The sequence below is a fragment of the Schistocerca nitens genome, chromosome 8, assembly GCF_023898315.1.
Source record: "Schistocerca nitens isolate TAMUIC-IGC-003100 chromosome 8, iqSchNite1.1, whole genome shotgun sequence".
NCBI lineage: Eukaryota > Metazoa > Arthropoda > Insecta > Orthoptera > Acrididae > Schistocerca > Schistocerca nitens.
In genome coordinates this window covers 234,269,942-234,296,342 of record NC_064621.1, presented here as the reverse complement: position 1 = coordinate 234,296,342, position 26,401 = coordinate 234,269,942, and positions in this window count along the sequence as shown.

Sequence of the window (26,401 nt, the reverse complement as noted above, 5' to 3'; positions counted from 1 at the left end):
ATCCGGAAGACATTGTCGGATGTTAATGTAATTTTGTGCTCCTACATACCGTAGGCCTGCATGCAAATGTTGTCAGTATCACAATCTTACAAAATACTGATAAAAGTAACGATCTTTTACAAAATAATTTAGTTTCGTGACCGAAACCAATGAAACCTGCTGGACATACTGCCCCGCGTATCCCTCGCCCCCCCCACCCCCCACCCCACCCCCCACACACAGAAAATTACATTCTACCCCCAAAATGGGAACCACTGCGCTAGAGAACCAAATCGAAACGGCGCAGCCCGTTACTAAAATGAAGTGTCGTGAAGCAAATCGGAGACTTAAACCTGTGTGGGTGGACGAGGATCTGGGCCACCATCTGCCAGAGTGGAAACCCGTTGTCGTATCTCCGTGACACTTCACTCGATTTACACAGTTATAGAGAGTGTGTATAATTATCATTAATGTAGTTGAATAAATGTATTAACTGGTGACATGTTTTTGTGCAACGCCTTCCTGAGCCGCTCGAATATTTTCAAGATTTTTTTTTTTTTTTCCTAAAGCGTAGTTAGTGTCGTAATGCCATTGTAATAATGTCTCATTGGATCATCGAGCGATACTATAGAAACAAGTGTCTTGTGTATGTGATTAGGTATGGACTTACTGAAATGAATGCATCACGAAAGAGTATTTACTTTGCAGCTCGTTAACTGCCTGTTAAACGAAACTGATTTCTGCTATCTGTACTTTCTATCGGCGTTACCAATTACCTGTTGTTTAATGCAAGTGGTCGTTATTGCTGGTCCTTAGGAAGTGCGCTGATTTCATTGAAGTTGGTTATAAATTGTTCTGGCAACTGATTAAGTCTATATTAGACGCAGTTTTCAGAATTAGCTCGTGCAGTTTTGATTCTTATTACATCGATCAGAAGATTAAGTCCGTCTGCCGTGACCCACTAAATTGATTCATTCGAGCCTGAGGCTTTTATTTGAGAAGGCTTGGGCATACATTTAATTAGTTCAGTTAAACTGCAAACTTCGTGTGGCATTATGTTGCTGAACCTTTGCGAATGTCACCTAGTGTAATCGGCGCCCGTTCATAGTGGGCGAAGGTCAGCTTTCAGCTAGAGAAATTTACATTAAAACTGATCCGTACCTTTTAACTGTCTATGCTGCTCTTGAATTTCATTGACCTAGCACCGTACTTTTTTCAAAAATTTTATTCAGCTGCAGCATCATCAGTAATCCAGAAAATTACACACATTTCATAATGGTTCAAATGGCTCCGAGCACTATGGGACTTAACTGCTGAGGTCATCAGTCCCCTAGAACTTAGAACTATTTAAACCTAACTAACCTAAGGACGTCACACACATCCATTCCCGAGGCAGGATTCGAACCTGCGGCCAGCACACATTTTATAATTTTAATTTGTTGAAGATCTGTAAAAAAAACCTCTAAGACCGATAAAACGCGTTCCAGTAATTGCACACAGATGGCACAAAAATGCATACACGCATCATACAGCACCACAGTTGCGGAGTTGTCCACAGTAAACTGGGAGGGAGCGTGTCAACACTTTAACAGGTGACTACTCTCGTCCACACACAGAGAAAAACAAGTTAAGGCCTTTGAAGGAATACGGTGTCCAAGAGATGGAGAAGCACGTACTTTTTATGAGTGCACGAAGGCGCTCAGGGTGATCTGTACAAACCTTTCACTGCACACAGATGTACACTGCTTCTCTCCCCTGGAATTTCACCTTCGGTTAGCATTTCTTTTGTTAGCTAGGCGCAAATTACTAATACTTGCAGGTGGAGTAAAATCGTGACATCAGAAAAGACCTGCATAAAAATAATCCATGAACAGTTGTGATCTCTGAAGCTTTGCAGATAACAGAAGCAGGGACGATGCAAACTGCTTCGTATTAGTGGTAGATAAAGTTCCATAACGGTCCAATAGAAACCTTCAAATTTTGATGGGCAAAGCAACTGCGAACCCATTACTGTACTAAATAGAAGGCAGTAATAGGATGATGCATTCTTCTTCTGTTATAAAATCTCACAAAATTTCACAATGAAAGAGAAGACTAACAAAGACTTATCGAGGAGAGAACACAAAAGTTCGGTATCTTGACGTTGTTCGTTTCGTAAAGTGACGAAGATGGTGGAGAACGATAAAAAATACAAGAACACGATGTACCAAACAAAGAATCGACGATAAAAAAATAAATAAAAATCCTGAAGGGCACAGTTTGAACAGCATTCTTATAAATCAATATACAAAGAAATTAAAGACATTAGCTGCTGCTGGGCCCTGATTTACATCAATGGAGAAAGTTTTGCCAGACCGGGATTCGAACCTGGAACTCCAGCTTACGAGGCAGATGAGCTCACCACTACGCCATCTGGACACGGTGGTCAACAGAACTGCACGGACTACCCTAGCGCACCTACAGACTCAAATTCTCATCTTATGCACTAACTACTGATGCAGTACCCCTTGCCCAACATCCAAATTATTCGCGTCATCTCGCCGTTTCCCGTAAGAGTTCGATCTCTGTGTGCATCTGCGCCGAAGGGATCAATGGCCGTCCTCGCCTTAATTACATATGCGTGGTATCTGTTCTTTCGGACATGTCCGAAATATTTGAGTATGTTTTCGGTTCTTAGACACGGATAATAACGTTTTTCGTCCACGAAATGTTAGAATAGAACTCTTGAAACATGGATGTGAAAAGACAGTAAAATATTTGTGTGTAGTTTTTAACATAATGTAACAAGGGGAGAATGTATTTAGAGAGTGGAACATGTATGTTATTAGTACAGTAACATCCATAAAAAGGGGGAACAAGAAGTATTGTTCACATTAAAAGGAATTGGCGTAATATTTTCAGTAGCAAAACTTTTCTCCAGTATCCTTAAGGAAGCGATTTAACAGAATATGACAAATTTCTCGCAGGAACAAAGTGGCTTTACGGTTGTTGGATCACTTCTGGAAATGACTTAGATTAGCAGTAGAAAATAACAGATCTAGTAACAAGGAAATTCACTTGACTTTTTTGGATTTGGAAAAAACATACGACAGAATCCCAAGATCTGGGACTCCACCTGCCATAAAGAGACAAAAATTACGGGTGCAATAGATTAATATAGTCGTGACAAGGTATACAGAGATTGAAGAAAAATAAAGATATGAAACAGAATAGAGGAAAGTTTTAAAATCACCAAAGGCCTTAAGCAAGGGTGCAGTCTCCCCAGTACGTTACTTTTCAAAATATATGTAGACCAGGTGCTGGATGCATGGCACAAAACACTTTCAGGAATGGGTGTCGTAACTGGTTAGGACAGAATGCATTCACTACTTTTTGGAGATGACTAATTTTCTTAAAAAGCAGACAAGACATGGAACATGTTCTGGGTAAACTGCAGAAGGAATACAAAAGACGGGGTCTAAAAATTAATCTCGAAAAGACAGAGCACATTGTGCATTAGTAAAATAGGAAATCACTTAATTCTCGAATATGAAAAAATTAAAACCGTAAAAATTTTAAATTTTCGATTCCATTATATTTACTCACGATATCTGTGGCAAAGGTATTGAGACCAAAGTAGCGAGCGGTTAAACGATCGTGTAAGTTGCTACGTGAACGAATTTGGAACAACAGTAATAGTTCACAGGCCAACAAAGGATATTCCATAGTATTACTGAGAATATAGCATCTAATGGTGCAGAAATGTGGCCGGTTACGGATGAATAAGGGACAAGATAAAGACAGTGGAATCAGATTTAATGAGAAGATGGCTGCAGGTCACCAGTGGGGGTAAAAATGGAAGTGACGTAGTCCATAACGAGCAAACTGGAGAATGAATGTAATCAGTAGATTGGGCATGTTGAAAGGAAGACCAATAACAGGTGGCCTAAGAAGGTGTGAATGTGGAAGTCGAGAAGAAGTAGAACGAGATGGCCACCTTTGTCGTGGCATTATATATTAATCGAGAAATGGTCGAGAAACTTTTCGACTGGAGTAACCGAGTCTGCTTGAATAAGAAAACGGCTCACCTCTATCGCCAAAAGTTAAGCATACGAAGAACAAGAAGAATAAGAAGCAAGAAAGAAAAGAAAAAGGAGGAGAAGAAGAGATGGATAGCACTGCAGTCTGAAGACAACCACGGGGTCGACACTCGTAATGATTCAATGAATCACATGCAATTGTCATTGTAAATTAAAGTGTTTCACTTCATCAGTTAATAACGAAGCGCAAAATTTCGAACTTTCGGGGCTCGGAAGCAGGTAAGGTTAGAGGCCTCATACAACAAATCTAGTACCACTGAAATCAGCCGTCGGCAGTCTGATTGCTTACCCGACGCACAGCAACAGTACATCACGTACAGTTTCAATCACGCCACGGAAAACATTCATCAGCCACGTGAGCAACACGCGTGCCTGTACGTGCGTGGGAAGCTTGTTGACAATGGCCGCGGTCGCCGGCTCTGTCATCCGGTGTATAGTCATGCAAATAGTATCGGCGCCTCTTGCAGCTCCGCTGGGTTGTGGTTATTTGCAGACGGCGACTGGACGTGTGTGTTTTGGAAAAGTTCCCTCAATGGTCTAAAAATACCCTTTACTGCGCCCTTGGTCACTGTGATTCGCGCGGCGGAAATTACGTATTGACTCTGGACACAGATGTTTACGCTCATTTTCATGGCAGGTGCTGTGGTAGATCAAAAATTTCAGCGGCGACAAGTTCAAGAAAGACACCAGAAAAAAGTTTACATTCTCTTACAAGAGGGGATTTCAAGAAGTAGATCACATGTTATTTTGGCAGGCCAAATAACTTTTACTGAATAGAATTACACTGAAAACTGGCACAGATATATGATAATATTTTTCAACGTACTCACCAAGTCTCTGCAAACAACGGTCGGCACTTTCTACCAACCGTTCAATTCATCAACTATAGAAATCCGCTCTTTGACCTCAGAGCCATTCGAGAACCGCTGTGTGTACATCCTCTTTGTTGGTAAATCTCTTTCTCCCAGATGTTCCTTCTCGCCTGCCCAGACACTGCCATCTGGATGAGGTCTCTAACCTTATGCTTGCCTGTGGTTGATGTCTACGACATTCCTTCGCGACCAGAATCACCCAAATTTGTGCGCCCTTGTTCAAATTTTGGGCACTATTTCACTATGTATCGACGCAACCTCGCAATTGGTCCACATATAGCCCGGGCAGGATACAGTAGCCGATGCGCAGTGACCAGTTTTCGTCCAAAGCGCTGGGCGAATTCATTCGCTTGTTCAGAAGGGGAGGCCGATAGTGTCTGAAACCTTACAGCCAGTCGGCGATGTCAGAATCGAAGCGCACGCCCTTCTTCCTCAAACGATTTTACAGAAACTGTTAGGTGAAAAAGAAATTCATTTTTGCTTTGCTTGTACATTTATATGTCTTGTTCGTTATGATGTGCCCGTCATGTCGTTGATGGTGATAGTTATTGTGGGATTTACGTGGAAGTAAGACACTGCGCGAAATCCGAAAAACTTTGCAATGAAAAATAGAGGTCGCTATGATTTTGCGTTTGGTTCATATTACATATTATGTTGCGGCATGTGAAATTTAGCTAACATACTATTCTTCTTTAGACTTGGGTGGACGTTTCTATTCGTCACCAATCTCGAGAAAATTGATCTGCTATAGCACACTCATTTGCGATCGCTCAGCGCCGGCGATAAAGCCAGAATGAAATATCCACAACATTCCAAATATTTCATAAACTGTTTGAGATATCGAAATTGTAGCATGATATCGAAATGACAGCATGCAGAGAGCAAAGTATTTTACCATGTTTTTATTATCCAAAACTTCATAAGCTATCATGTTACTCCACTAACTACAGACTTTTTCGATAAAGGAATGTAATTTTTAAGGGCCATCGATAGCTGTTGAAATGAGAAAGCTATGGGTTTTTGAACAACATAAGTGAAGACATTACATGTTTATTTTGTACCAAGAACGTGCTTTTCCATAGGCTACTGACATTATTTTTCCTCAGTTCCTCACTTAATAAACCACTTTGTCACAATTCTTTTACAGCTGTGTCTGAGCAACATATTAGTGGGTGAGGCTGTGAAAATTCCTCTGTTTTTTGACAAACAGAGAAATATGTAGGTTTTACTCAAAATTCGCCGGTCATGACGTTTCTCTGAAAGTTACAAATGGTTAACAAGCCAGGCGAAAATAAATTGCTACATTTTAAGCGACATTCTTTTTCCATACTAACCAAAGCAGAGGTGATAGTAGACCTTTTTGAATGGCCACCATGCAAGTGCGGGTGTAGGGTACCCACATATTACACTAAGTAATCAAAAGTATGCGGAGACCTGGCTGAAAATGACTTAAAAGTTCGTGGCGCCCTCCACCGGTAATGCTGGAATTCAGTATGGTGTTGGCCCACCAAATGGTTCAAATGGGTCTGAGCACTATGGGACTTAACATCTGAGGTCATCAGTCCCCTAGAACTTTAGCATCTATGTTTAGCTTTTACCTAGTAACAGCAGTAGCAACAAATGCAGGTGAGCAATCCACCCGCTGAAGAAGAATTAGCTAAAGAAAGATAAGTGCTGTGTTACGTTACGAGGTGCATTCAAGTTCTAAGGCCTCCGATTTTTTTTCTAATTAACTACTCACCTGCCCGCTTCTCGTGGTCGTGCGGTAGCGTTCTCGCTTCCCACGCCCGGGTTCCCGGGCTCGATTCCCGGCGGTGTCAGGGATTTTCTCTGCCTCGTGATGGCTAGGTGTTGTGTGGTGTCCTTAGGTTAGTTAGGTTTAAGTAGTTCTAAGTTCTAGGGGACTGATGACCATAGATGTTGAGTCCCATAGTGCTCAGAGCCATTTGAACTATTTTTTGAACTACTCACCCGAAATCGATGAAACTGGCGTTACTTCTCGACGTAATCGCCCTACAGACGTACACATTTTTCACAACTCTGACGCCATGATTCCATGGCAGCGGCGAAGGCTTCTTTAGGAGTCTGTTTTGACCACTGGAAAATCGCTGAGGCAATAGCAGCACGGCTGGTGAATGTGCGGCCATGGAGAGTGTCTTTCATTGTTGGAAAAAGCCAAAAGTCACTAGGAGCCAGGTCAGGTGAGTAGGGAGCATGAGGAATCACTTCAAAGTTGTTATCACGAAGAAACTGTTGCGTAACGTTAGCTCGATGTGCGGGTGCGTTGTCTTGGTGAAACAGCACACGCGCAGCCCTTCCTGGACGTTTTTGTTGAAGTGCAGGAAGGAATTTGTTCTTCAAAACATTTTCCTAGGATGCACCTGTTACCATAGTGCCCTTTGGAACGCAATGGGTAAGGATTACGCCCTCGCTGTCCCAGAACATGGACACCATAATTTTTTCAGCACTGGCGGTTACCCGAAATTTTTTTGGTGGCAGTGAATATGTGTGCTGCCATTGAGCTGACTGGCGCTTTGTTTCTGGATTGAAAAATGGCATCCACGTCTCATCCATTCTCACAACCGACGAAAAGAAAGTCCCATTCATGCTGTTGTTGCGCTTCAACATTGCTTGGCAACATGCCACACGGGCAGCCATGTGGTCGTCCGTCAGCATTCGTGGCACCCACCTGGATGACACTTTCCGCATTTTCAGGTCGTCATGCAGGATTGTGTGCACAGAACCCACAGAAATACCAACTCTGGAGGCGATCTGTTCAACAGTCATTCGGCGATCCCCCAAAACAATTCTCTCCACTTTCTCGATCATGTCGTCAGACCAGCTTGTGCGAGCCCGAGGTTGTTTCGGTTTGTTGTCACACGATGTTCTGCCTTCATTAAACTGTCGCACCCACGAACGCACTTTCGACATATCCATAACTCCATCACCAAATGTCTCCTTCAACTGTCGATGAATTTCAATTGGTTTCACACCACGCAAATTCAGAAAACGAATGATTGCACGCTGTTCAAGTAAGGAAAACGTCGCCATTTTAAGTATTTAAAACAGTTCTCATTCTCGCCGCTGGCGGTAAAATTCCATCTGCCGTACGGTGCTGCCATCTCTGGGACGTATTGACAATGAACGCGGCCTCATTTTAAAACAATGCGCATGTTTCTATCTCTTTCCAGTCCGGAGGAAAAAAATCGGAGGCCTTAGAACTTGAATGCACCTCGTACAGGTTGACTACTATTGCATGTGCTGTTATCGCTATTGGCCTCGCTTTTACTGCTGCCTGTCGTGTCTTAACCCTAGCGAATTTCACTAGTACACAATGTTTCACTGATCGAAACATTCAGGGACGAGCTTTGATTAAGCAACATTCGTTGTTGTGCTGATCTTCAGTCCGAAGACTGGTTTGATGCAGCTCTCTGCGCTAGTCTATCTTGTGTAAGGCTCTTTATCTCTGCATAATTTTGCGTCCGGTATCCATCTGAACCGGCTTACTATTCGAGCGCAGACTGTTTACCCAGCCGGCCAGTGTGGCCGAGAGGTTCTAGGCGCTTCAGTCTGGAACCGTGCGACCGCTACTGTCGCAGGTTCGAATCCTGCCTCGGGCATGGATGTGTGTGCTGTCCTTAGGTTAGTTAGGTTTAAATAGTTCTAAGTTCTAGGGGACTGATGACCTCAGATGTTAAGTCCCATAGTGCTCAGAGCCATTTGAACCATTTTTCAACTGTTTAACCAAAATATCATGACCATTGCCTATAGGGGGGCTTATTGCCACCTTACAGCGTTGCGAACACGTGACGCGGTGAGGACAGTGTAGATGCGGAGAAGAGACGAGTGGAGAGTCATTCTAGCGAGGATAGCGGCCACAAATGAAGAAATCCACTCACATAAACGACTTTGACGAACGGCAGATTGTTATGGCCCGGGACCTGAAAACGAGCATCTCAGATATGGCAAAGCTGACCGGTTGATCGCCTGCCAATGTCGTGAGCATCTGTAGAAAGTGGTTTAAAGACGGCAGAAGCTGACATAGGCTGCTGAAACCACGAGTAGGTGAAAAGATGTTATATGGCCACGTCTCATCATACAATGTGGAAGACGGAAGCTCGCCCACATTGTAAATCGTGTTAGGTTTAGCTTTCACGACAGAGGACAATTCTGGTGCAACCACAAGTGCTTTGGAGCACACAGTTTGCGTCTGGAGCACATTTTCGAACACAGGGGTCCACAGCAGACGATCCCTGCGTGTTCCACAGACATCGTCAACTACGGATGCAATGGTCGAGGGATCATCGAAATAAGACTGCGGAACGAAGGAAACGTGTCACTTGGTCAGATGAATCACGCTTCCTGTTACACTAGGACGACGATCGTGTCTAGACACCCCATCTTCTAGGTGAATGCCTGTTCGAAGCATGTGTAGCGCCACCGCTACATTGTGGGCACTACTGTGACATACGAGTACAGCTCTGTTACGGTTGACGCTAGTGTGCTAATTTCATCAACAGGTCTGTTTAGCTACCACGACCTAGGCCGACTTGCGGCTCACAATCCTGGTGAAGTAGCACAAATACATTGCACCTGTGAGATGGACCATCATTGAGCCACAGGGCTACTGGATCGTATGTGGCTGGAAGACGTGAATCGGCATAAAGAACGTGTTACTAACAAATATAAAAGCTCGATGACTTTAGCAGAAATATTTGTAGTGCAGAGTGGTACTATCCACCACAAGGGCTACACCAGTCACCACCAGCTAGTGGGTCAACAAGTCAACAAGCAACTGACACCGGACGGGACTGAAATCTCCGCCAACTCAGACTGCGAAGTCCATCAACTATGCACTTGGTGCCGTGAGACAGACAAGCCACTACCGGGCTCTCTACAGCAGGAGCCCAACTTCTGGTTTGGAGGGCAGCAGTCCTCTCCAGGGTGGTGCAGTGCTCCATATTCTGTCACTGGCCGAGCGTTCCAGCACCTGCCATAGTCTCCCATAAGGACAAGGGCTTCTTCCGGGTCATGGTGTCTCTACGAAGATTCTGGCAGGCGACCATGCTGCTGCCGCTTGCTGCATAATGCTGCTCAGTGCGAACTAGGGCACACTTTGGACAAGTGTCAGCAACGCTGGGCGTGGACATCACAGCCAGATATTGTAACCAGCTTACGCAGCGCTCAGCGCGACCTCCATGCCGCACGCCCAGGAGAGCGTAACCTTGGCATCACTGCAATACAAATATTGTGTCCCAAGTTGAACAAAAGTGTTTTACATTCCGGCTGTGTTATCCTAGTCACCACGAGCCAGCACCACCATCTCCACTCCCTGCCACACCACAAACTCTACGTTGTAAGTGGCTTCTCACCTGCCATTACACATGCACTGCACCAAGGATACAGGGCCAATGTTATGCTATAGGGGACATTCACCTGGGCTTTCAAGAGATCTGTGGTGGTAATCGAAGGTATCATACACTACTGGCCATTAAATTTGCAACACGACGAAGATGACGTGCTACAGACGCGAAATTTAACCGACAGAAAGAAGATGCTGTGATATGCAAATGATTAGCTTTTGAGAGTATTCACACAAGGTTGGCGCCGGTGGCGACACCTCCAACGTGCTGACATGACGAAAGTTTCCAACCGATTTCTCATACACAGACAGGAGATGACCGGCGTTGCCTGGTAAAACGTTGTTGTGATGCCTCGTGTAAGGAGGAGAAATGCGTACCATCACGTTTCCGACTTTGATAAAGGTCGGATTGTAGCCTATCGCAATTGCGGTTTATCGTATCGCGACATTGCTGCTCGCGTTGGTCGAGATCCAATGACTGTTAGCAGAATATGGAATCGGTGGGTTCAGGAGGGTAATACGGAACGCCGTGCTGGATCCCAACGGCCTCGTATCAGTAGCAGTCGAGATGACAGGCATCTTATCCGCATGGCTGTAACGAATCGTGCAGCCACGTCTCGATCCCTGAGTCAACAGATGGGGACGTTTGCAAGAAAACAACCAACTGCACCAACAGTTCGACGACGTTTGCAGCAGCATGGACTATCAGCTCGGAGACCATGTCTGCGGTTACCCTTTACGCTGCATCGCAGACAGCAGCGCCTGCGATGGTGTACTCAACGACGAACCTAGGTGCACGAATGGCAAAATGTCATTTTTTCGGATGAATCCAGGTTCTGTTTACAGCATCATGATGGTCGCATTCCTGTTTGGCGATATCGCGGCGAACGCTCATTGGAAGCGTGTATTCGTCATCGCCATACTGGCGTATCACCCGGCGTGATGGTATGGGGTGCCATTGGTTACTCGTCTCGGTCACCTCTTGTTCGCATCGACGGCACTTTGAATAGTGGACGTTACATTTCAGATGTGTTACGACCCGTGGCTCTATCCTTCATACGATCCCTGCGAAATCCTACATTTCAGCAGGATAACGCACGACCGCATGTTGCAGGTCCTGTACGGGCCTGTCTGGATACAGTAAATGTTCGACTGCTGCCCTGGCCAGCACATTCTCCAGATCTCTCACCAACTGAAAACGTCTGGTCAATGGTGGCGGAGCAACTGGCTCGCCACAATACACCAGTCACTACTCTTGATGAACTGTGGTACCGTGTTGAAGCTGAATCGGCAGCTGTACCTGTACACGCGATCCAAGCTCTGTTTGACTCAATGCCCAGGCGTATGAAGGCCGTTATTACGGCCAGAGGTGGTTGTACTGGGTACTGACTTTTCAGGATCTATGCACCCAAATTGGGTGAAAATATAATCTCATGTCAGTTCTAGTACAATATATTTGTCTAATGAATACCCGTTTATCATTTGCATTTCTTCTTGGTGTAGCAATTTTGATGGCCAGTAGTGTAATAGAGAATGTTCTTACAGGTTACATGCATTCCATGCCTGATGTCTTCTGTCCAAATCAAATGTCAGAATGGCGCCTGAATGGTTTGAGGAACATGATAGTGAACCGCTGTGGACGTCTTGGCCACTTGTTCGAAATCCGATGAAACACAGCTGTTACAAACGCGCACCAACCTGTCACGAAGGAGGTGGTCGTAATGTTTCGGCTCATCTGTGTAGGTCTCACTCTACAATTTTTAACTCCCCTGTCTCCCCTCCCCTCCCCGCCCTCCATCCAGTCTTTCATTGATTACCCAACTGATGTATCCCTGATACCTCAGCAAGTGCACTAACAACTGATCGTTTTTTTTCCATTGTGGCATAAATTTATTTCCTATCAAAAGCGTTTTAGTATTTGGCCATTAGCTATACAATCTATCGTCATCTAATCTTCAGCATTCTTCTACGGGACCGTGTTTCATAAGCTTCTATTCTCTTCTTGTCTGAAATATGTATCATTCACATTTCACTTTCATAACGTCAGAGACACACTTTCAGGAAAGACCTCCTGACATTTAGATTTAGCTATATGTGTGTGGTATCTGTTCTTTCGGACGTGTCCATAAGAACGGACTCGGCACATATATAAATATATACACCTTGACGAACTTGAAGATCATTTCCGTGCGGTTGCAGTCTCCCTCCCGAGAACTTGTGTGAACAAGAATGAGGCTGCGAGCAGTGAGTGTGGTGGACAGTGGCGCTACGTAAGTGGTGTGCAACTAGTGGAATTGTGGGTTGGATGAGAAACGAGGTCAGATAGCCGATGCAGATAAGGCGACCGCTCGCATAAAGCATGAAATTCGGGTTCAAATCTCGCTCCGGCACAAATTTTCACTTGTTGCCAATGAATTTATTTCAGTGCCTGATTGCAGCAACGGCAAAATTTCTATTTCAATTCATCATTTAAATTTATGTTCAATATTAACAATTTTTTTTTCTTTTCTGGAACGCTTTTCGTGGTATTGACATCCAGCACTTTATGTTCTCCCTACATTGGCGATCGTCAATTACTTTGCTCCCAAAATAGGAAAAGGCATCTACTACTTTTAGCGTTTCATTTCCTAATCTAGTTCCGTCCGAATTACCTAGCTTAATTAGACTGCATTTCGTAAGTCTTTTTTTTTTAGCTTTAATGACTCTCCAGACACTATTCATTCCGTCAATTGATCTTCCAAGCCTTTTGCCTTCTCTGTGAGAATTACAATGTAAGCCGCAAGCCTGGATCTTTTCTACTTCTCCCTGACACATAATTCCCTTCTCAACTATCTTCTTGGCTCCCTATATAGCTTGCTGAAAATAAAGATTGAATAACACTGGGAGTAAGCTACAAATCTGTTTCACTCTCTTGTCAGCTACTTATTCCTTTCATATCCTTCGACTTTTATAACTGCAGAAGAAAGGAAGGAAGGAAAATTAGGTATACCGTCCCGTAGACATGAAAGTCATAGGGAAGGAGTGCAAGATTGGATTGTTTCAAAAGGGTGGCGAAGGATATCAGCTGTCCACTTTTCAAGGAACCATCTCGAGATTTACCTGGAGTGCCTTATGGCAGTCGTTTTACATCTGAGTTACGTTTCTATTCAGGTTGTTGATACTCTTTCGTTTCCTTTATGTTATACCCGCTAGCTTCAGAGAGTGTGCTCCAGTCAACATCGCCAAAAGCTTTCTCTGAATCTGCAAATGCTGTCTATACACATGTAGGTTTGCGTTTCTTCAGTCGCATCTTCCACGATATGTCTTTTCCGGGGTCAGCTTCTACGGGAACTAGTCTATCCATTTTTCTCTGAATGATTGAATAGTTCAGCCGAACAAAGTGTCAGACCACAAGAGCGTATTCCGAGTTACTGCATGTTATATGTTTGGTTGAATGCAAAGAGAAACCCCTAATGCAATAAGATAAAACATTTTATAAACAGCATGTCCCACCTAACTTCACCACATTATAATTTCCGAAGTGAAATAAAATGTGAAAAATGCAATCGGCCATGTATGCGTCTATGTCAGGGCCTCTCATAATGGTCAGAAATGCACAATCCCTAAAAGTGAACAATTACCACTTTCAATACAAAGTTACGTTTTTTTTTTTAATTGGCACATCTATGTTTTCCTTACTGAAATGATAACTAGAAGTAGAATTAGTTATGTCAGACTCAGTTTGACTGCTCTGAACCCTATACCTTCCGGAAGACTTAAACATTATAAATAATGGAAACGGTGCCACAGTTTCTGCCGTAATCCTATAATGCAGTAATGCGGGTTGCCTGCACTGCCCTGAAGCCTGCTGTGAGCATTCGTTGGCTCTGCGCATTGCGGCAGAAACTGTGGTGCCATTTCCATCCTTTAAAGTCTACTATTTTAGAAGGTATGAGGTTAGGAATAGTGAAAACAAGCCTGTACCTCTAGTTTTCATTTCCGTAGAAAAAACATACACGTGCCTGAACGTAACTTTGTATTGAAAATGATGTTTGTTTACATTTATGGACTGTGCCTTCCTTCCCATTGTGTGATCCCTTGACATAGGTGCATCCTTAGCTAGTTGCATTTTTCACATTGTTTCTGTTCGGAAATCTAAGTGGTGGCAGAGTTAGGTGAGGCACGCTGAGTATGTGCAGTTTGCAAAATTCTGAATAAGTCGCCGAGGAAAAAGTCGTTGCTTGAAGCAAATTGCTCCCTTAGCTAAGTGGTTAACATGTCTGACTGCCATGCAGTAGGTCCGGGTTCGATTCCCTGCAGGGTGGAAGAATTTCTTCCTCGGTACAGGGTACTGTGTTCTCGTCATCATCACCGACACGCAAGTCGCCTATTTGGAATGCCCTGAAAAGACGTACAACTCAGCAGGCGAATTTCCCCGGTTGGGGACCCTAGCCATCAAATGCATAAAAATGGTTCAAATGGCTCTAAGCACTATGGGACTTAACTGCTGAGGTCATCAGTCCCCTAGAAGCTAGAACTACCTAAGCCTAAGCAACCCAAGGACATCACACACATTCACGCCCGAGATAGGACTCGAACCTGCGACCGCAGCGGTCGCGCGGCTCCAGACTGTAGCACCCAGAACCGCTCGGCCACTCCGGACGGCATCAAATGCATAGCATTTATATATTATTTATTATTTGTATATTATTTATATAATAGACAGCGCTTTCAAGCGGTACATATGGAACTACTTGTTATCAGCACGTAGTTCATTCGAAAACACAACAGACGGCGTTATCAGACTAATCCTTACAAAATTTAGGGTTAGCACCCTCTTCCGTCGACCCATTCGATTCGTAACAGTATTTTACAGTCATGATTTATTAAACAGATGTTTCTGTAATATTCGCACCTCTCAGCATCTATATTTTGTAGGACTGACAAATCCCATATTATATTTCTCACTATCCACGATTTATCAAATATATTTGGTATACATAGGGTGACCAGATGCAACTGTTTAAAAAGGAGGACAAACAGCTTCAAAAAGGAGGAAGAAAAAAGAGGACACATCAAACGGGTCAACTGCAGATGAGGACACCACCCGTCAGCTTTGGACAAGTCACGTGAGTGCCGGGAATCACCGGTAAAACTAGTAGTTAATTGTTACCGATTATCAGGTGGTGGTTAACTGCGCAATATAAAAGAAATTAAAAACATTGATTGTGATGACAGTGTGGCGTCAATTGTTTTGTTATGTCAACAACACGGAATTGTTTACAAAACGAAAAACGTAAGACCATTCACCTCCATTCGACGCACCGCAACCGATATCTGCAATTCAAGCAGCAGCTGACGACATGTAAACTGCACTTTAACCTTCCGTATACAAATGAATTGAATGATTATGAAACAATGAAAAAAACGTAACAGTTAATCTGTCGAGTTATTTCTTACCTTTGTTGGCCACTGAGACGTACGTTCCAGCTCCACATATCTTACATTCCGCTTCAAATTCATTTCTCCCTTTCTTGGAAGCCGGATATTTGCAGGAAAGGACATCAGAAAATGTACACTTTCGTTTAGGCATAGTCAAATATTTTATGTAACTCACTCGGTTAAAAATTATACACACAAATCACACGTGCACTACAGGAAGCCAAGCCAATACAAAGTGAAGATACGAAACGAAAATTTTAAATAATCGATATTTGCATTCGCTTATAGTTCGATCAACGATAACATCGATGATCCAGGTGCCACCTACTAACACCACCTTCGTGCGTGTTTATCACGAAGGCTGTGCCAATAGTTAAAGTATTTAAGAAAAGAGCAATAGAACGGGACGAATTGTAAATTTAACTGTATTACGCTCAAATTTGCAAAAAAAGCGGGACACTGTAAAAATCCGCCCGGACCCCGGACAAAGAGCTAAAAAGGAGGACGTGTCCGGATTAATCAGGACGTCTGGTCACCGTAGGTATACAGTACTCTCGTAACTAAAGTTTTACTCGTTAGAATAGAAGGGTAGTCTTCGGAAGGAAAATCAAGTACAAACGATGATTTTACTCTCTTGCCGTCACGTCTGTGCAGTGTGGTGCCAGGAAGAATCGTCAACGATAACTCTTGTTTACATCATGCTCACGGATCGCCCGCTTGTGTGTAGCGCCTTGCCGCTGCGAAGTCTGTGGCTGGTGATCCATTTCCAGATAGCTGCCGCGGTCAAGGCGACTTAAAGCCGAACTGGCATGTGCCAGATCTATTTCGGCCAGTTCTGGACCCAGTCGACAAGAAATGTGGCCTCCTGGCCTTGCGGTGACACAGCTGTATCCCGACGACTGGGGCAACAGTGCTGGCGCGGCGCATTCAGCGCTGTTGGTAAATAGAATGCCCTCCTTTGTCACGCAACTGCTTCTCCTCAGCTAGAGACCCACGCCGCACAAGCGGTGCTTTAACCGCTCTGCGTTTGGCCTATTGGCTGTCATCAGGATCAAGTCTACCTGCTGAGCTGTGTGTTGGTAATTACTCTGCGCAGGGTTAGTGGCGCCTGTAACGAGCCCATACTGCGCTATATTTGCTCCTATCACGCTGCGGCAGCCAGTTTAGTTTAGTTATTTGTATATTCCATCGTAGTTGCTACCTCTCGCTGTGATGTGCAACAAGTCGGATTTACAATTGTAGTACGCTTACTCTGTGAAACATACGGCAACTTGGTGACCATTTGTATGATTGTTTTAAGCTACTTTTATTGTACATAGAGGTTTATAATAAATTATATAAGAATCTGGTGAATAAGACGTATGAGACAGGCCAAATACCCTCAGACTTCAAGAAGAATGTAATAATTCCTATCCAAAAGAAAGCAGGTGATGACACATGTGAAAATTACCGAACTATCAGTTTAATAAGTCACAGCTGCAAAATGCTAACTTGAATTCTTTACAGGCGAATGGAAAAACTGATAGAAGCCGACCTCGGGGAAGATCAGTTTGGATTCCGTAGAAATATTGGAACAAGTGAGGCAATACTGACTCTACGACGTATCTTAGAAAATAGATTAAGGAAAGGCAAACCTACGTTTCTAGCATTTGTAGACTTAGAGAAAGCTTTTGACAATGTTGACTGGAATACTCTCTTTCAAATTCTAAATGTGGCAGGGGTAAAATACAGGGAGCGAAAGGCTATTTACAATTTGTACGGAAACCAGAGGGCAGTTATGAGAGTCGAGGGGCATGAAAGGGAAGCAGTGGTTGGGAAGGGAGTGAGACAGGGTTGTAGCCTATCCCCGATGTTATTCAGTCTGTATATTGAGCAAGCAGTAAAGGAAACAAAAGAAAAATTCGGAGTAGGTATTAAAATCCATGGAGAAGAAATAAAAACGTTGAGGTTCGCCGATGACATTGTAATTCTGTCAGAGACAGCAAAGGACTTGGAAGACCAGTTGAACGCAATGGACAATGTTTTGAAAGGAGGATGTAAGATAAACATGAACAAAAGCAAAACGAGGATAATGGAATGGAGTCGAATTAAGTCGGGTGATGCTGAGGGAATTAGATTAGGAAATGAGACACTTAAAGTAGGAAAGGAATTTTTGCTATTTGTGGAGCAAAATAACTGATGATGGTCGAAGTAGAGAGGATATAAAATGTAGACTGGCAATGGCAAGGAAAGCGTTTCTGAATAAGAGAAATTTTTTAACATCGAGTATAGATTTAAGTGTCAGGAAGTCGTTTCTTAAAGTATTTGTATGGAGTGTAGCCATGTATGGAAGTGAAACATGGACGATAAATAGTTTAGACAAGAAGAGAATAGAAGCTTTCGAAATGTGGTGCTACAGAAGAATGCTGAAGATTAGATGGGTCGATCACATAACTAATGAGGAGGTATTGAGTGGAATTGAGGAGAAGAGGAGTGTGTGGCACAATCTGACAAGAAGAAGGGACCAGTTGGTAGGACATGTTCTGAGACATCGAGGGATCACCAATTTAGTATTGGAGGGCAGCGTGGAGGGTAAAAATCGTAGAGGGAGACCAAGAGATGAATACACTAAGCAGATTCAGAAGGATGTAGGCTGCAGTAGGTACTGGGAGATGAAGAAGCTTGCACAGGATAGAGTAGCATGGAGAGCTGCATCAAATCACTCTCAGGACTGAAGACCACAACAACAACAGCATGTGAGAATGCAGAGTCTCGCGGCGGTAAGACTGAATACAAAGTTCTCGGGTTTCCAGCTGCGTAATGTGATTAAAAATGCACGAGCTTTGGGCGAAGCACTCCATCAAAAAAAATGGTTCAAATGGCTCTGAGCACTATGGGACTTAACTGCTGTGGTCATCAGTCCCCTAGAACTTAGAACTACTTAAACCTAACTAACCTAAGGACATCACACACATCCATGCCCGAGGCAGGATTCGAACCTGCGACCGTAGCGGTCACGCGGTTCCAGACTGAAGCGCCTTTAACCGCACGGCCACACCGGCCGACGAAGCACTCCTTGGCTATTGTCAATTGGTATGACTACTAGCAAGCTGCAGTTGGGCCTACGTCCTGATATACGCTAGTTGCCGGCTGTGACATCACTGATGTCTTCCCAACAGAACATGTATGGGATCAGCTTGGACGTCAACTCCATCCCTGTACCAGTATTTATGATACTAAAGGCCAGTTACAACTGTTGTTGGCCAGCTTACCTTAGGAGAGGATACAACGACTTTTTGAATCCTTCCCAACCGAATCAGTGCATGAAACCGGGCCAGAGGGTTTACAACGTCATACTGATAAATGGACTCATACTGCCAAACCCTTTGTAAATTTGACTCGATTTTGGAGTCGCTGGAATTACGCCACATATTCTCTCAAACACGAAGTTCCTTTTCGTGTCCCACTTCCCTTCTGCGGGCTCCACTTTTATATCATGCAATGTATTAATGTTATTTCAGTTTCCGAGTAAGAGGAAAAAAAAGCGGTCCCATTATTTGAAGAGCTGTGTACGAGACGTTATAGAGTGGGCGCCACACGCTATCTTTATTACACGCTTCTGTGAAAAAAACACTTTTTCATCACAGACAAGTTACATCAGCATATGATGGTATAAGGCATTGCTGAACGCAAAAAGGTAAGATAAGTCATGTGTTTGACGTTTTGATCTCCAAAATCTAACATAATCCGTAACGTAAAAAACCAGAGCTTATAAATATTGAATGAAATCTGTAGCATGTGACTTGTAGTGCAGGTTCTTATCAATAAAAGAATATAAGAGTTTAGAATACTCTCTGTTTTATTTATTAGTTTACCCTCACGCATTTTGTCTAATATTCTGATCAGATCTTGTACAGTACAGAATTGGTTGTAATGTGTTTCTTCTAAGTTCAGCGACAGTCTATTTCCAGAGAAAAAATTATTAATTAAAAACAAATATACACACATAAAAAAAAGTTTTGGGTCACCTCGGTTCCGAGGATTCCAGAACCTGTACAGAAAATTGGAATAGAGATCAACATCAACATTATTTCCGCCCTTTTTATTGCTCATGAAAACAACACATTGCATGTTGTACCACCATACAACGAGACCTTTAGAGGTGGTGGTCCAGATTTCTGTACACACCGGTACCTCTAATATGCATTAGCACGTCCTCTTGCATTGATGCATGCCTGTATTCATCGTGGCATACTGTCCACAAGTTCATCAAGGCACTGTTGGTCCAGATTGTCCCACTCCTCAACGGCGATTCGGCGTAGATACCTCAGAGTGGTTGGTGGGTCAGGTCGTCAATAAGCAGCCCTTTTCAATCTATCCCAGGCATGTTCCATAGAGTTCATGTCTGGAAAACATACTGCTCACTCTAGTCGAGCGATGTCGTTATCCTGAAGGAAGTCATTCACAAGATGTGCACAATGGGGGCGAGAATTGTCGTCCATGAAGACGAAAGCCTCGCCAGTATGCTGCTGATATGGTTCCACTATCGGCATTCCCTACCCCCATGAACCATGGACCTTGCCGTTGGTGGGGAGGCTTGCGTGCCTCAGCGATACAGATGGCCGTACCGTAGGCGCAACCACAACGGAGGGGTATCTTTTGAGAGGCCAGACAAAGGTGTGGTTCCTGAAGAGGGGCAGCAGCCTTTTCAGTAGTTGCAGGGGCAACAGTTTTGATGATTGACTGATCTGGCCTTGTAACACTACCCAAAACGGCCTTGCTGTGCTGGTACTGCGAACGGCTGAAAGCAAGGGGAAACTACAGCTGTAATTTTTCCCGAGGGCATGCAGCTTTTCTGTATGGTTAAATGATGATGGCGTCTTCTTCAGTAAAATATTCAGGAGGTAAAATAGTCCCCCATTCGGATATCCGGGCGGGGCTACTCAAGAGGACGTTATTATCTGGAGAAAGAAAAGTGGCGTTCTACGGATCAGAGCGTGGAATGTCAGAATCCTTAATTGGGCAGGTAGGTTAGAAAACTTAAAAAGGGAAATGGATAGCTTAAAGATAGACATAGTGGGAATTAGTGAAGTTCGATGGCAGGAGGAACAAGGCTTTTGGTCATGTGAATACAGGGTTGTTGTTGTTGTTGTCTTCAGTCCTGAGACTGGTTTGATGCAGCTCTCCATGCTACTCTATCCTGTGCAAGCCTCTTCATCTCCCAGTACCTACCGCAACCTACATCATTCTGAATCTGCTTAGTGTATTCATCTCTTGGTCGCCCTCTACGATTTTTACCCTCCACGCTTCCCTCCAATACTAAACTGGTGATCCCTTGATGCCTCAGAACATGTCCTACCAACCGGTCCCTTCTTCTAGTCAAGTTGTGCCACAAACTTCTCTTCTCCCCAATCCTATTCAATAGTTCCTCATTAGTTATGTGATCTACCCATCTAATCTTCAGCATTCTTCTGTAGCACCACATTTCAAAAGCTTCTATTCTCTTCTTGTCCAAACTATTTATCGTCCATGTGTCACTTCCATACATGGCTACATTCCATACAAATACTTTCAGAAAAGACTTCCTGACTCTTAAATTTATACTCGATGTTAACAAATTTCTCTTCTTCAGAAACGATTTCCTTGCCATTGCCAGTCTACATTTTATATCCTCCCTACTTCGACCATCATCAGTTATTTTGCTCCCCAAATAGCAAAACTCCTTTACTACTTAAGTGTCTCATTTCCTAACCTAATACTCTCAGCATCACCCTATTTAATTCGACTACATTCCATTATACTCGTTTTGCTTTTGTTGATTTTCATCTTATATCCTCCTCTGAAGACACTATCCATTCCGTTCAACTTCTCTTCCAAGTCCTTTGCTGTCTCTGACAGAATTACAATGTCATCGGCGAACCTCAAAGTTTTTATTTCTTCTCCATGGATTTTAATACCTACTCCGAATTTTTCTTTTGTTTCCTTCACTGCTTGCTCAATATACAGATTGAATAACATCGGGGATAGGCTACAACCGTGCCTCACTCCCTTCCCAACCACTGCTTCCCTTTCATGTCCCTCGATTCTTATAACTGCCATCTGGTTTCTGTAAAAATTGTAAATACAGGGTTATAAATACAAAATCAAATAGAGGTAATGCAGGAGTAGGTTTAATAATAAATAAAAAAATAGGAGTGCAGGTAAACTACTACAAACAGCATAGTGAACGCATTATTGTGGCCAAGATAGACACTAAGCCCATGCCTACTATGGTAGTTCAAGTTTATATGCCAACTGACTCTGCAGATGATGAAGAAATTGATGAAATGTATAATGAGATAAAAGAAATTATTCAGGTAGTGAAGGGAGACGAAAATTTAATAGTCATGGGTGGCTGGAATTCGAGAGTAGGAAAAGGGAGAGAAGGAAACATAGTGGGTGAATATGGATTGGGGGAGAGAAATGAAAGAGGAAACCGTCTGGTAGAATTTTGCACAGAGCATAACTTAATCATAGCTAACACGTGGTTCAAGAATCATAAAGGAAGGTTGTATACATGGAAGAATCCTGGAGATACTACAAGGTAGCAGATAGATTATATAATGGTAAGACAGAGATTTAGGAACCAGGTTTTAAATTGTAAGACATTTCCAGGGGCAGATGTGGACTCTGACCACAGTCTATTGGTTATGAACTGTAGATTAAAACTGAAGAAACTGCAAAAAGGTGAGAATTTAAGGAGATGGAACCTGGATAAACTGACTAAAGCAGAGGTTGTACAGAGTTTCAGGGAGTGCATAAGGGAACAATTGACAGGAATGGGGGAAAGAAATACAGTAGAAGAAGAATGGGTAGCTCTGAGGGATGAAGTAGTGAAGGCAGCAGAGGATCAAGTAGATAAAAAGAAGAGGGCTAGTAGAAATCCTTCGGTAACAGAAGAAATATTGAATTTAATTGATGAAAGGAGAAAGTATAAAAATGCAGTAAATGAATCAGGCAAAAAGGAATACAAACGTCTCAAAAATGAGATCAACAGGAAGAGCAAAATGGCTAAGCAGGGATGGCTAGAGGACAAATGTAAGGATGTAGAGGCTTATCTCACTAGGGGTAAGATAGACACTGGCTACAGGAAAATTAAAGAGACCTTTGGAGAAAAGAGAACCACTTGTACGAATATCAAAAGCTCAGATGGAAACCCAGTTCTAAGCAGAGAAGGTTCAAATGGCTCTCAGCACTATGGGACTTAACAACTATGGTCATCAGTCCCCAGCAGAGAAGGGAAAGCAGAAACGTGGAAGGAGTATATAGAGGGTCTATACAAGGGCGATGTACTTGAGGACAATATTATGGAAATGGAAGAGGATGTAGATGAAGATGAAATGGGAGATAAGATACTGCGTGAACAGTTTGACAGAGCACTGAAAAACGTGAGTCGAAACAATGCCCCGGGAGTAGACAACATTCCATTAGAACTACTGACAGCCTTGGGAGAGCCAGTCTTGACAAAACTCGACCATCTGGTGAGCAAGATGTATGAGACAGGCGAAAGATCCTCAGACTTCAAGAAGAATATAATAATTCCAATCCCAAAGAAAGCAGGTGTTGACAGATGTGAAAATTACCGAACTATCAGTTTAATAAGTCACAGCTGCAAAATACTAACGCGAATTCTTTACAGACGAATGGGAAAACTGGTAGAAGTCGACCTCGGGGAAGATCAGTTTGGATTCCGCAGAAATGTTGGAACACGTGAGGCAATACTGACTCTACGACGTATCTTAGAAAATAGATTAAGGAAAGGCAAACCTACGTTTCTAGCATTTGTAGACTTAGAGAAAGCTTTCGACGATGTTGACTGGAATACTCTCTTTCAAATTCTGAAGGTGGCAGGGGTAAAATACAGGGAGCGAAAGGCTATTTACAATTTGTACAGAAACCAGATAGCAGTTATAAGAGTCGAGGGGCATGAAAGGGAAGCAGTGGTTGGGAAGGGAGTGAGGCACGGTTGTAGCCTGTCTCCGATGTAATTCAATCTGTGTATTGAGCAAGCAGTGAAGGAAACAAAAGAAAAATTCGGAGTAGTTATTACTCGTAAAATCCATTGAGAAGAAATAAAAACGTTGAGGTTCGCCGATGACATTGTAATTCTGTCAGAGACAGCAAAGGACTTGGAAGACCAGTTGAACGGAATGGACAGTGTCTTGAAAGGAGGGTATAAAATGAACATCAACAAAAGCAAAACAAGGATAATGGAATGTAGTCGAATTAAGTCGGATGATGCTGAGGGAATTAGGTTAGGAAATGAGACACTTAAAGTGGCAAAGGAGTTTTGCTATTTGGGGAGCAAATTAAGTGATGATGGTCGAAGTAGAGAGGATATAAAATGTAGACTGGCAATGGCAAGGAAAGCGTTTCTGAAGAAGAGAAATTTGTTAACATCGAGTATAAATTAAAGTGTCAGGAAGTCGTTTCTGAAAGTATTTGTATGGAGTGAAGCCATGTATAGAAGTGAAACATGGACGATAAATAGCTTAGACAAGAAGAGAGTAGAAGTCTTTGAAATGTGGTGCTACACAAGAATGCTGAAGATTAGATGGGTAGATCACATAACTAATGAGGAGGTAGTGAACAGAATTGGGGAAAAGAGGAGTTTGTGGCACAACTTGACAAGAAGAAGGGACCGGTTGGTAGGACATGTTATGAGGCATCAAGAGATCACCAATTTAATATTGGAGGGCAGCGTGGAGGGTAAGAATCGTAGAGGGAGACCAAGAGATGAATACACTAAACAGATTCAGAAGGATGTATGTTGCAGTAAGTACTGAGAGATGAAGAAGCTTGCACAGGATAGAGTAGCATGGAGAGCTGCATCAAACCGGTCTCAGGACTGAAGAGAACAACAACAATCGGCATTCACGTATCGTACAGTCGTTATGTCGCCTTCCGTGACCACCAGCGGCGTACATCGGCCCCACATAATGCCACCCCAAAACAGCAGGGAACCTCCACCTTGCTGCACTCGCTGGGCAGTGTGTCTAAGGCGTTCAGCCTGACCGAGTTGCCTCTAAACGCGTCGGCGACGATTGTCTGCTTGAAGTCATATGCGACACTCATCGGTGAAGTGAACGTGATGCCAATCCTGAGCGCTCCATTCGGCATGTTGTTGGACCTATCTGTACCTTGCTGCATTGTGTTGTGGCTGCAAAGATGGACCTCATCATCGACGTCTGAAGTTGCGCATCATGCTGCATATTGCTCACAGCTTGAGTCGTAACGCGTGCGGTGGTTGCACGAAAAGCATTATTCAAGATGGTGGCGTAGCTGTCAAGGTTCCTTCGAGCCATAATCTAGAGGTACCGGTCATCAACTGCAGTAGTAGCCCTTGGCCGGTCTGAGCGAGGCATGTCATCTACAGTTCCTGTCTCCCTGTACCGCCTCCTTGTACGAACAACATCGCTATGGTTCACTCCCAAACGCCTGGACACTTCTCTGTTTGAGAGCCCTTCCTAGCACAAAGTAACAATAAGGACGCGATCGAACCTCGATATTGACCGTCTAAGCATGGTTGAACTACAGACAACACGAGTCGTGTACCTCCTTCCTGGTGGAATTACTGGAATTGATCGGCTGTCGGTCCCCCTCCGTCTAATAGACGCTGCTCGTGCGTGGTACAAGTAACACTTCTGGTCGTAGCGACCGCTTCTAACAAAAGTCTGACAACTGAACTGCACTGAATGCTGATGTGCAAATGAGCTACGTAGAAATTGCTAATGAAGAGGCTACGATGCGTCGGCTGACGAAGTGGCTAAGGTTGAAGCTGCTATCAGCCGGCCGTCGTGGCCGAGCGGTTCTAGGCGCTACAGTCTGGAACCACGAGACCGCTACGGTCGCAGGTTCGAATTCTGCCTCGGGCATGGATGTGTGTGATGTCCTTAGGTTAGTTAGGTTTAAGTAGTTCTAAGTTCTAGGGAACTGATGACCTGAGAAGTTAAGTCCCATAGCTGCTATCGTAGTGGGCTGCCACCAGTCGGGTGCGGCGCTTATGTCGTCTTCGCCTAGGGGCCGCTGTGTCGCGTTGTCGTCCTGGAGGGTGGTCGGTCAGCGTGCGATTGGCTGACCTCTTCTCACAGCCTTCTCTTCTCTGTCGTTCCCGACTGACGTGCCGGTGCTGACTTTACACCGTAACACAAAGCTTCTGTATGAATCTTAACCTGGATTATAATTTTACTTCCTGTTTTCGTAATATAATTACTTCCTAAGCTTTAAATGGGATACACCACGAGATTGTCAGACAACACCGAATGAAAAAACTACTGTAAAGAATGCAAGTAATATGGATGTTAAAATTTGGGGTTCATTTATGTATTTTGTCAACCATAGCAGCTCGATGGCTGTAAGCATTGATCACAAATGAAAAGCATAACGCCGGCCGGTGTGGCCGAGCGGTTGTAGGCGCTTCAGTCTGGAACCGTGCGACCGCTACGGTCGCAGGTTCGAATCCTGCCTCGGGCATGGATGTGTGTGATGTCCTTAGGTTTAAGTAGTTCTAAGTCTTAGAGGGCTGATGACCTCAGACGTTAAGTCCCATAGTGCTGAGAGCCATTTGAAAAGCACAGCGTTAATATGCCGGCACAATGAACGCGCGAATGAGAATTTTTAGATGCAAAACCGTGTGATAAATTTTTGTAGGGATGAGCTAAAACGTAGGT